Here is an 11,851-nt window from a genome sequence, read left to right on the forward strand (position 1 = left end):
GGAAGCTACTTGCATTGATTCGATCTCTGACAAGTTAATGGCATATCCTTACCACTGATCTCACTTACCTGGCCAACCTGGTGAGTTAGGTTTTGATTAGATCACTTGGTGATTAGGGATCACCCATGTCATTAGGTAAATCAGTGTGACCGATTTAGGTGCTCCTAATGCCAGCTTTAATTAAATCTTTTTCTAATCTGACTTGGTGAAGTCAGTGGGAGGATTGAAATTGGCTGATTAATTTCTTCTCTTCTATCCTTTAATAAAAATCCTCAAAAATTATTAGGTCCCTAAAATGATTAAGTTATAGTGATAACTAAGTCATAGCCTCCCATTAAGTGAGTGATAATGAGTCCATTTGTTTAATAATCATTGGAGGCCCAAAGGCCTGGTGCTTATTGACTAATGAAATTATCATTCATAATATGATAATATGGTTGAGACTTTCTGATGGTGGTCAGCTTGGCTGGCCAAAGTCGGGCCTGATCATTTATTGGTTCGATTCACCAAATCTAATCATGTTAATGGTGGGACCTAACTAGATTTTTTCAGTGGAGGCCAAAGCCTACTGATTAGGTTCTGGGATAAAATTAATTACTAGAAGTTGTTTAGAGAAACAACTGGTTATGAACCTACCCATAGATAAACATGGATTGACCAACCAAAGTTGAACTCATGTGTAGTCTGTGTGGATTTTAGTACCCACTAAGGAGTTAAAGTAATTCCTCGAATTGGAGGTTGAGGCTACCAGTTCGTAAAAATATTGGGAGAAACTTTAGACTAAAGTCCAAGTCTTTAGTATTAATAATTTATATACTAATAAAGGTCTGGTTTTCTTTTATGCAGCTATGGCCATACCCTGTCGCTCCGGTCATTATTAGATAATGACAAGCTCATGGAACCTAATTTTGATAGTTGGTATAAAAAATTGAAAATCATCCTTGAGCATGAGCGGATCCTTTATGTAGTAATGGATCCAGCACCTGAGGAGCCAGTCTCGAATGCTAGAGGGACGGTCTGAGATACTTATCAGAAGTGGCTCAACGACCACACCACCATTCGATGCATAATGCTGGCGGTAATGAATGATGAGTTTAGCCGTAGGTTCGAGAACGTCCAGCCGTAAGAGATGCTTCAAATGTTGAACGACTCCTTTGGCACGTCTGACGATGTTGAAAGGCACAAAACTAGTTGTGTCATTTTCAATGCTCGGATGAGGGATGGGGTCTCAGTCATCGATCATGTACTATACATGATCAAAATGATTGAGCGCCTAAGTAAACTGGGCTTTTCCTTGCACGAGCAGCTCGGTAAGGATGCGATCCTTAATTCTTTGCCCAAGTCCTTCCTCCCTTTTCTTACTCATTTTTGGATGACAAAGCCTGCAGTGAACTACCACGGCTTGTTGGGGTTGCTACAGAACTTTGAGAAGGATCACCAGCTCCATAAGGAGTCAATAAATATTGTGGGAGGGTCTTCTTCTGGTCGTCGATCTTTTAAGAAAGGGAAGAAGAACAAGAAGAAGAAGAATAAGAAGATGCAGCCGCATGCTGGGACATCTGCACAGGGTCAGACCAAAAAGCGCAAGCCCGACCAGAGCCAGGTGGAGTGCTTCTTTTGCAAGAAGTAGGGGCACTGAAAGAAGAACTGTCCTCTATACATTGCCTCCCTGGACACGAATAGGCCGAAGAAGAAGCAAGGAAATTATATGATAACACCTTGCAACTTTTCCATTTGTGATACTACTGCCTGGGTATTGGATACCGGAAGCCCTTATCATATCTGTAATTCGATGCAAGGTCTGCAGGTCAGTAGGAGATTTGATGAAGGCGAGAGGTTCCTGAACGTTAGAGATGGAAGCAAAGTTCCTGTACTAGCTTTAGGAATCATGAACCTTGTAATCAACTCTCGTAATGTAATTCTGAGTGAATGTCACTATTATCGAAGTTTTTTCTTAAATATTATTTTTGTAGGCCTTTTGGCCATGAACAGTTATGAATTTTTAATAAAAGAAAATATTTGCAATATCATTTTGAATGATGTTTCAATGTTTGTTGGACAACTAAATAATAAAATTTACTTACTATCATAGCCTGTTAATGTGGTTCAAACCTTCGGTAAATGCCCTAGAATGGATAATATGTCAGAAGTCTACCTTTGGCACTGTAGGCTAGGTCATATCAATAAGAATAGGATAAACAGGTTGGCTCAAGAAGGAATTCTTGAAGTTGGTGATTGTAAATTACTTCCAACCTGTGAGTCCTGTCTTCTTGGAAAGATGATCAAATCACCTTTTATTGAAAAAGGTGAGCGAGTCAGTAAACTCTTGGGTCTGGTACATTCTGATGTATGTGGACCCATGAGCTCAAGTGCAAGAGATGGATATTTCTACTTCATAACCTTCACAGATGACCTATCGAGGTATGGGTATGTCTACTTAATAAAGCATAAGTTGGAGTCGTTTGAAATGTTCAAACTATTCCAAAATGAGGTAGAAAAACAAACTGGAAAGTGTATTAAAACTCTTCGATCTGATCAAGGAGGTGAATACCTTTCCAATGAGTTTCTGACATATCTTGGGGAGAATGGGATTCTCTCTCAGTGGACTCCCTCTGGAACACCACAGCATAATAGTGTGTCTGAAAGGAGGAATCAGATCTTGTTGGACATGGTTCGATCCATGATGGGGTTTGCTGGTCTGTCGATCTTCCTTTGGGGATATGCACTCGAATCGGCTTGTTATCTTCTAAATAGAGTTTCGAGTAAGTCTGTAACCAAAATGCCTTATGAGATATGGATAGAATGTAAGCCAGTACTCTCGCACCTTAGGTTTGGGGGGGTCCGGCTTATGTTAAACATTTAATTATTGACAAGCTTGGACCTAGGTCTGACAAGTGTTATTTCATAGGGTACCCAAAAGAGACCAAAGGGTATTATTTGTACCTAGCTGATGAGCAAAAGGTGTTTGTCAGCCTTAAGGCAATCTTTTTGGAAAAGAAGTTCCTTGGTGAAGGGACTGTTGCCTCTAAGGTCGAACTTGAGGAAGTTCGATAGGTGGAAAAACCGACACAAGTTGTGAACCTGAACCGGATTTGGTTAGATCAGATCCAGAGCCCATTGTTCATGCACCCTTAAGGCGATCTGATAGAGTACCACGTCAACCAGATAGATACTATGGTTTCTTGGTCCGAGACGACGATCCTATCAAACTTGATGAAAATGATGAGGATCCGATCACCTACATGGATGTAATGCAGAGACCTGACTCTGAGAAATGGCTAGAGGCTATAAATTCGAAATGGAGTCCATGAAGGTCAACGATGTGTGAACATTGGTTGATCCACCCGAAGGAGTAAAACCCATAGGGTGTAAGTGGGTCTTCAAGAGGAAGAGGGGCGCAGACAGGAAGGTGGAGACCTATAAAGCCCGTCTGATTTTCAAGGGATATCTTCAATGTTATGGTATAGACTATGATGAGATATTTTCTCCTATGGCAATGCTCAAATCCATTCGGATTATGCTTGCGATAGCTACCCATCTGGACTATGAAATCTGGTAGATGGATGTAAAAATAGCTTTCCTAAACGGAGAGCTGGACGAAGAGGTGTATATGATATAACCTGAAGGGTTCACATCCACAGATGAGTCTAAAGTGTGCAGGCTACAGAGGTCCATTTATGGACTTAAGCAAGCATCCCGAAGTTGGAACATACGTTTTGATAGGACGATCAAAATGTATGGCTTCGTTAAGAATGGAGAAGACCCCTGCATTTATAAGTGGGCTAATGGTCCAGTAGTGGTATTTTTGTATTGTATGTGGATGATATTCTCTTAATCGGAAATGATATCCTGCATTACAAGGAATAAAAATTTGGCTGTCGTCACAGTTCTCCATGAAGGATCTGGGAGAAGCTTCCTACATCCTAGGGATGAGGATCTATAGGGATAGATCTAAAAGGTTGCTTGGCTTATCCCAGTCCACGTACATTGATACTATGTTGAAGAGGTTCAGCATGGAGAATTTTAAGAATGGCTATCTATCGATAGGCCATAGAATTTCTCTCTCGAAGAGGGATTGTCTGACAACACGTCAAGAGAGAGAGCGTATGGGTAGAATTCCATATGCTTCGACAGTGGGATCTATCATATACGCCATGACATGTACACGACCAGATGTGGCATACTCACTAGGGGTAGTGAGTAGATACCAATCTGATCCAAGAAAAAATCACTGGAAGGTTGTTAAAACCATCCTGAAGTATTTAAGAAATACTAAGGACCAGTGGCTTGTTTATGGTGAATCGGACTTGAGACTTATGGGGTTACAAACTTTAGTTTTCAGTCTGATCATGATGACAGCAAGAGTGTGTCAGGATTTATTTTTACCTTTAATGGTGGGGCTGTCTGTTGGAAGAGTTTCAAGTAGCACACTGTGGCTGATTCAGTTTGCGAGGCAGAGTATGTCGCTGCATCAGATGCTGTCAAGAAGCGGTGTGGATGAGAAAATTTATCACCAAGCTCAGAGTAGCACCCTCCCTTGTTGGTCCAGCTTTGCTCTATTGTGACAGCTCTGGAGCCATTGCTCAGGCGAAGCAACCGAAGGCACACCAGCAGATGAAATATATTCTGTGCCGCTACCATCTCATCCGAAAAATCATGGATTGAGGTGACGTCGACCTTCAGAAGATCGACAGGAAGGAGAACCTAACCGACCCATTCACTAAAGCCATTGCGGTGAAGGAGTTCGACGACTTCAAGTCAAAGATGGGTATTAGATACTGCATCGATTGGCTTTAGGCCAAGTGGAAGATTGTTGGAAATAGTGTTCCAAAGCCAATTGTCAGCCTGTTGGCGGTTGTGCTCTTTCTTGTATTAGTATATGAATTATAAATAAATAAAAATTATTTTAGTATTTTTCATCACAAATTGTTTCATCTTCTAATGAACTCCTGTATTGTGGTGAAGTCCTTAGGACTATCTAGACTCGACAAAGGAGGATTTGTCGTTTAGTCCTTAAACCTGTTCGCGACCAAATGATACGTTGTTACCAAGGACAACAACGTTTATCATGTATAGGTCGTTGTATGCCATATGGGTTGGTTGTCCTCTTAACCAAGGAGTATGGAGATACTGGTATGGCATACAGGTGAGATGTAAGGGTACATCTGCACTGAATATGACCGACTCCAGAGCTTTTTTTACTGTCAAGATTTGCTCCGATGATATATGGGTATAACTGTCCCTCCGATCTAAGACCGCCATGGTTACTTGCAAGCAACTCACTGCACTTAGGCACTGGACTACCTGAATTTTTAATTCAGTGACGGAAGTCTGCTGGGTGTAGTCAAGTACTTGACTTGTCGGTGCGTGTGTCAAGATGGGATTGACCACTCCAGTTCAGAAGCTGTGTATAGTCATATTTTAATTTAGCAAAATCTTGATCAAGATAGTCCTAGTGAGGAGTCACAGGACTGTTTGAGTTGAGCATGATTCGGATGATCTAATCAGGGTTGACAGTTTAACCCTGAGTCATCCTAAACACAGGGGTCAAAAGGATGAATTATACAATAACCATATTCACGTAGGTTCTGAGTGTTGTGATTGTGACTATTCGATCTATTCGAATATCGGGTACCATTGCTAGATGGTCACATCGATTAGTACAGGAATTGGTTCTTGTGCTACCGACTTAGGTTCGAACCTGCGGGGTCACACACATTAGAGGTTCCTATCTGATCTGATGGCTGGTGAAGAGTCCTAATACTCGTGACTTTGAGTCCTATGTGTCTGAAACTTTGTGATCGAGAATCAGGATTCTCTAATCATGAGTTCCACAATTTTGGGTACCGGGGTCAAGAGTCCCATTGGTTTGGGACTTTTTGATCAGGTTTCATATCGATGGACTCTGATGCCCGATTGCCCATCAGATTTGGACTCAGTATTTATCAGAGGTTTAATTAGTGATTTGATCATTTATTAACTCAATTTATTGAGTAATTATTTTTGGATCAAGTCCAATTGAATTGGATTCAGTTGGGTTTGACCCAATTAGGTTAAGTGTTGACCTAATTGCCAAGGTGGTTTGGTCCCTGATCTGATCAGGGGTTGGGCTTAGTCAATTCTTGATTTGATTAGGATTTTATTGAGCTTAATTAAGCCTAATTAAGTTAGGTTTAACTTAGTCTAATTATGCCTAACCTATTTTGATTAGGTTGGCTCAATTAGGTTGAAACCACTTTGTCCTCATCTCCCTGTGCCACCTCACTTATCTGCGCCCATTTGAATTCACAAGAAATAACTTCTCATGAATTTTCTCCCATGCAGAAGCCTTCCCATGCCCTCCCTTGTGCGCCATTTATCTGGATAAAGATTGATTTGTGGGACATTCAAATTCAAAGGATGTTTGAATTTGAATGGGCAACTAATCCATGCGCCACCCACCTTATCTTGTGCGCCATTTAATCTACACGAGAAAGAGTTTCTCATGTAAATTCTCCATGCACAAAGAACCCACACCTCCTCTCTTCTCTCACCCATAGTGGATTAGAATGGGTTGGTTTGCACTTGAATTCAAATTCGATTTGAATTCAAGTGAGCAACCACCTATCTTTATCCTCTTATGCAGATAAGATGTGTCTTGCACTATTTTAAAAGAGAAGAGAAGGTGGGGCATGAGTAGAATTTTTTTGAGAGAGAATAGTGGGCGTGAGGAAGCCTTGTGCGTGAGTTGGAAGTTCAAAAACTTTCGAGAGAAAAGAAAAGAAAAGAAACAAAAGTAGATGCAGAGTTTTCAATGAGTACCCTAGGATTTCTGCCTGAGGTTCGGAAAGTGAGAAGGTGAGCTACGAGTGTCATAAGAAATAAAAGTGGGGGCAGAGTTTTCAGTGAGTACCCTAGGATTTCTGCCTGGGGTTCGGGAAGTGAGAAGGTGAGCTACGAGTGTCGTTAGCCCACCAAACTTCAGAAAGAGCTTCATCAATCTCTCAAGTACCTTTGCTGATGATTCAGAGCATTCAAGGAGTCAGCAGACATCGATCGAAGGAGTTCGATCAGCATCGGCCGTCGAAAGGGTTCTATGATGAACTAGCATTCGTGAGGAGCCGATCAGATTGGGAGCTTCATGTGGATGATCCATGGAGGCCAGATATACTGTATGGTTGTATTACAATGATCAGACCTTTCCGATGGTGATCAGACTGCAGCGATCAACTACCTGTACAAAGGTAATATGTTCTGAACACATAACAGTAAAATATTTACTGTAAAAAATTCAAAATTTTAAATTTAAATGCATGCTATATATATCATATTTAAATTTTTATGTAGGGTTAATACATATTAATTAATTAGATTAATTAATAATTTTACTGTAAAATTATAATTTTGAAAAAATTTTAAAATTACCATTTTACCCCTGCACTGAATTCACTTCACTGTAGAGGTCGGATGCGTGTGTGGCTTCAAAGGCAACAAAAAAATTAATCATGAAGTTCTTGACCCGCATGAAGGTAAGAGATCTGATCTCCTCTCTTATCTAGATGTGATCTAGATTTTAGATATAAAACTGTTTTAGATCTAGGGTATTGATTTGATCAATATCAAAATTTTTATTTTTTGATTTATAAATACAATGTGACATGTTATAGGTCCTAATTGTAGGGTTTAGTAATCTGATTACATGCATTTATATATTAAATTATTTAATTTATATATTTCATTGTGTTATATTTTAAAATTTTTTTGAAATTCATGAATGAAACCCTGCACCTTTTTCCAACATGTTGGACAGTGAGAAGCTTACCAGACCAAATTTTGATAATTGGTATCAAAAATTAAAGATTGTCCTGGAGCACGAGTGGATCCTTTATGCGATAATGGATCTGACACCTGAGGAGCCTACTCCTAACGCCTGAGGAGCGATTCGAGATACTTATTTGAAGTGGCTCAATGACCACACCATAGTTCATTGCATCATGTGGGCCTCCATAAATAATGAGTTCAGTCGAAAGTTTGAAAAAGCTCAGCCAGAGGAAATGCTTCAAGTGTTGAGAGATTCTTTTGGTACTCCTTACGACGTTGAGCAGCACAAGACTAGTTGCACTATTTTCAATGCCTGGATGAAGGAGGGTGCATCGATTACCGATCATGTATTGTACATGATCGAGCATATTGAAAAATTAAGCAAACTCAGCTTTCCTTTGCATGAATAGCTGGAAAAAGATGCGATCCTGAACTCTCTTCCCAAGTCCTATCTGTCGTTTCTCAGTCATTTCAGAATAACGAAGTCTATAGTCAACTACCACAGTTTGTTGGGGTTGCTAGAGACTTTTGAGAAAGATCACCAGCTTCACAAGGAGACAGTGAATCTAGTGGGAGGATCTTTTTCAGGTAGTCGTTATCCCTTTAAGAAAGAAAAAATAAAGAAGAATAAGAAGGTGCCTGGTGCTGGGAGTCAGTCTCAGAAATCCAAGTTCAAGACTAATCAAAGTCAGGCAGAGTACTTCTTTTGCAAGAAGCAGAGTCACTGGAAGAAGAATTATCCTTAGTATATCGCTTCTCTTGATCCAAACAGGCCAAAGAAGAAGAAGCAATCAGTTGTGGATAAAGTACTTATGTGATAACACCTTGTAACTTCTCTCTTATAGATACAATGACTTGGGTATTGGATACTGGAAGCCCTAGTCATATTTGTAATTCGTTGCAGGGTCTTTAGATCACTAGGAGATTTGGAGAAGGTGAGAGATTCTTGAATGTTGGAGATGGAAGATCAGTTTCAGTTCTAGCTTTAGGAATCATCAAGCTTGTATTCGAGTCACTGTCCTAGTTTTCTTTTAAATATTATTTCTATAGACCATTTGGCCAATTCAAATTATGAAATATCAATAAAAAAAAACTTTTGTGATATCATTTTGAATGGTATTATAATTTTACGTGGACAGTTGAACAATGGTATCTATATTGTATCTTGGCCTAATGTAATATACATTTCAAATAAACACCCTAGAATAGATGATGTCATAGATGCCTACCTTTGGCATTGTAGGCTAGGTCATATCAACAAGAATAGGATAAACAGGTTGGCTCAAGAAGAAATTCTTAATAAACATAATTATGAATCGTTACCTACCTGTGAGTCTTGTTTGCTTGGAAAGATGACCAAGTCATCTTTTACTGAAAAAGGTGAACGAGCCAGTAATGTGCTGGGTCTGATACATATCGATGTATGTGGATCCATGAGCACATGTGCCAGAGAAAGGTATAGCTACTTCATCACATTCACAGATGACCTATCTAGGTATGGGTACGTCTACTTGATGAAACATAAGTCCGAATCATTTGAAATATTCAAAAAATTTCATAATGAAGTAGAGAAACAAACTAAAAAATATATTAAAATTTTTCAGTCTGATCGAGGGGTGAATACCTTTCCAGTGAATTTCTAACATATCTAGGAGAGAATGAGATTCTCTCCCAATGGACTCCTCTAGAGACACCACAGTATAATAGTGTCTCAAAAAGGAGGAATCGAACCTTGTTAGATATGGTTCAGTCCATGATGGGGTTTGCAACTCTGTCGATTTCTTTTTGGGGATATGCACTTGAAATAGCCTGTCTTGTGCTCAATAATATTCTGAGCAAGTCAGTTAGTAAGACACCATATGAGATATGGTCAGGACATAGGCCGAACCTCTCTTACTTTAGGGTCTGGGGGTGTCCAACTTATATTAAACGATTACAAACTAACAAGCTCAGTCCTAAGTTTGATAAGTATAATTTCATAGGATATCCCAAGGAAATGAGAGGATATTACTTTTACCTACCTACTGAACAAAAGGTGTTTGTCAGCAGTAAGGCACATTTTCGAAAAAAGAATTTCTTAGTGAAAGAATAAGTGCCTCTAAAATCGAGCTTGATGAAGTTCGACAGGTAGAAGAACCGACATCAATGATTGAATCTGAACCGAATTTGATGAGATCAAATCTGGAGCCCAATGAATAAACATCCTTAAGGTGATCTGGTAGAGTACTGCATCAGTCGGACAGATACTTAGATTTCTTGATTCGGGATGGGGATCCTATCGAACTCGATGAGAATGATGAGGATCTAATCACCTAAATGGATGCAATGCAGAGATCCAACTCTGATAAATGGTTTGAAGTTATGAGATCTGAAATGGAGTCTATGAAGGTCAATGATATATGGACATTAGTTGACCCACCTGAAGGGATAAAGCCAATAGGGTGTAAGTGGGTCTTCAAGAGGAAGAGGGGTGCAAACGGGAAGGTGGAGATCTATAAAGCTCGTTTGATTGCCAAGGGTTATCGTCAGCATTATGGCATTGACTATGATGAGATATTTTTTTCTGTGGCAATGCTCAAATCCATTTGGATCATGCTTGCGATAGTAGCATATCTGAACTATAAAATCTGACAAATGGATGTGAAGACAGCTTTCCTAAATAGAGAGCTGAACGAAGAGGTGTATATGATACAATCTGAAGGGTTCATATCTACAGATGAGTCCAAGGTGTGTAAGCTTCAGAGATCCATTTATAGATTGAAGCAAGCATCTCAAAGTTGGAACAAATATTTTGATAAGGTGATCAAAACATATGGCTTCGTTAGGAATGGAGAGGAATCCTACATATATAAGTGGGCAAATGGTTCGATAATTATAGTTCTTGTGTTGTATATGGATGACATTCTCTTAATCGAGAATGATGTCCCTGCATTATAGGAAATAAAAATGTGGCTGTTGTCACAATTCTCTATGAAGGATCTGGGAGAAGTAGCCTACATCCTAGGGATGAAGATCTATAAGGATAGATCTAAGAGGCTGCTTGGGCTCTCCCAATCCACATACATAGATACTATGCTGAAACAGTTCAGCATAGAGAATTTCAAAAAAGGCTATCTTTCGATAGGCCAAGGAATTTCTCTTTCAAAAGGAGATTGTCCGATAACTCCTCAAGAGAGAGAGAGCGTATGAGTAGAGTTCCATATGCTTTGGCAGTGGGTTCTATTATGTATGCCATGACATGTACGAGATCAGACATGGCATATTCATTAGGGGTAGTGAGTAATACCAATCTGATCTAGGAGAAAATCACTGAAAGGTCGTAAAGACCATTCTCAAGTATTTAAGAAATACTAAGGATCAGTGACTTGTGTATGATGAAACTGACTTGAAACTTATGGGGTTCACCAACTCCAGCTTTCAGTCAGACCATGACGATAGTAAGAGTGTGTCAGATTATATTTTTATCCTAAATGATGAAGCAATCTACTAGAAAAATTTCAAGCAGAATACTGTGGCACTTGATGCATAGTCGTTGATAGCATCAAAAATAACTCTACTCATTACGTAGGTAGGATGAGTCGAGATCGTATCCTCAGGGACCTTGGGCTAAGTTGAGATTGCAAAATAAAAGAAAGAAATATTATTTTTGATTTAGAAAATAAATTATCTTAAAATTGATGTAATTAGAAAATAAAGAGCTCGAGAGTTTTGAATTACTTTGCACTAGCAGAGTTGTATCTTTTTTTCTTAATTAAATAGATGTGATTAATCTTAGAAAAAAATATCTGTCTTTCCTCGACACGCTCCGTATCCGTAGATCATGGTGCATCTCAAAAGTACTAGATAAACAACTCTTCTTTCCTCGGCACGCTCCGTATCCGTAGATCACGGTGCATCTTCGGAAAGTAAAAGTTGTTCCTAATATTAATCTAACAAGAAAGCATAAATAAAAGCATATGAAAGGGAGCAAATAAAGAACTCATGATGATTTAAATAAAAAATATAATCTTTATTGCATATAAAGAAATACAGGAAAGTTTAGAATAATAAA

Source organism: Elaeis guineensis, chromosome 4, assembly GCF_000442705.2.
Source record: "Elaeis guineensis isolate ETL-2024a chromosome 4, EG11, whole genome shotgun sequence".
NCBI lineage: Eukaryota > Viridiplantae > Streptophyta > Magnoliopsida > Arecales > Arecaceae > Elaeis > Elaeis guineensis.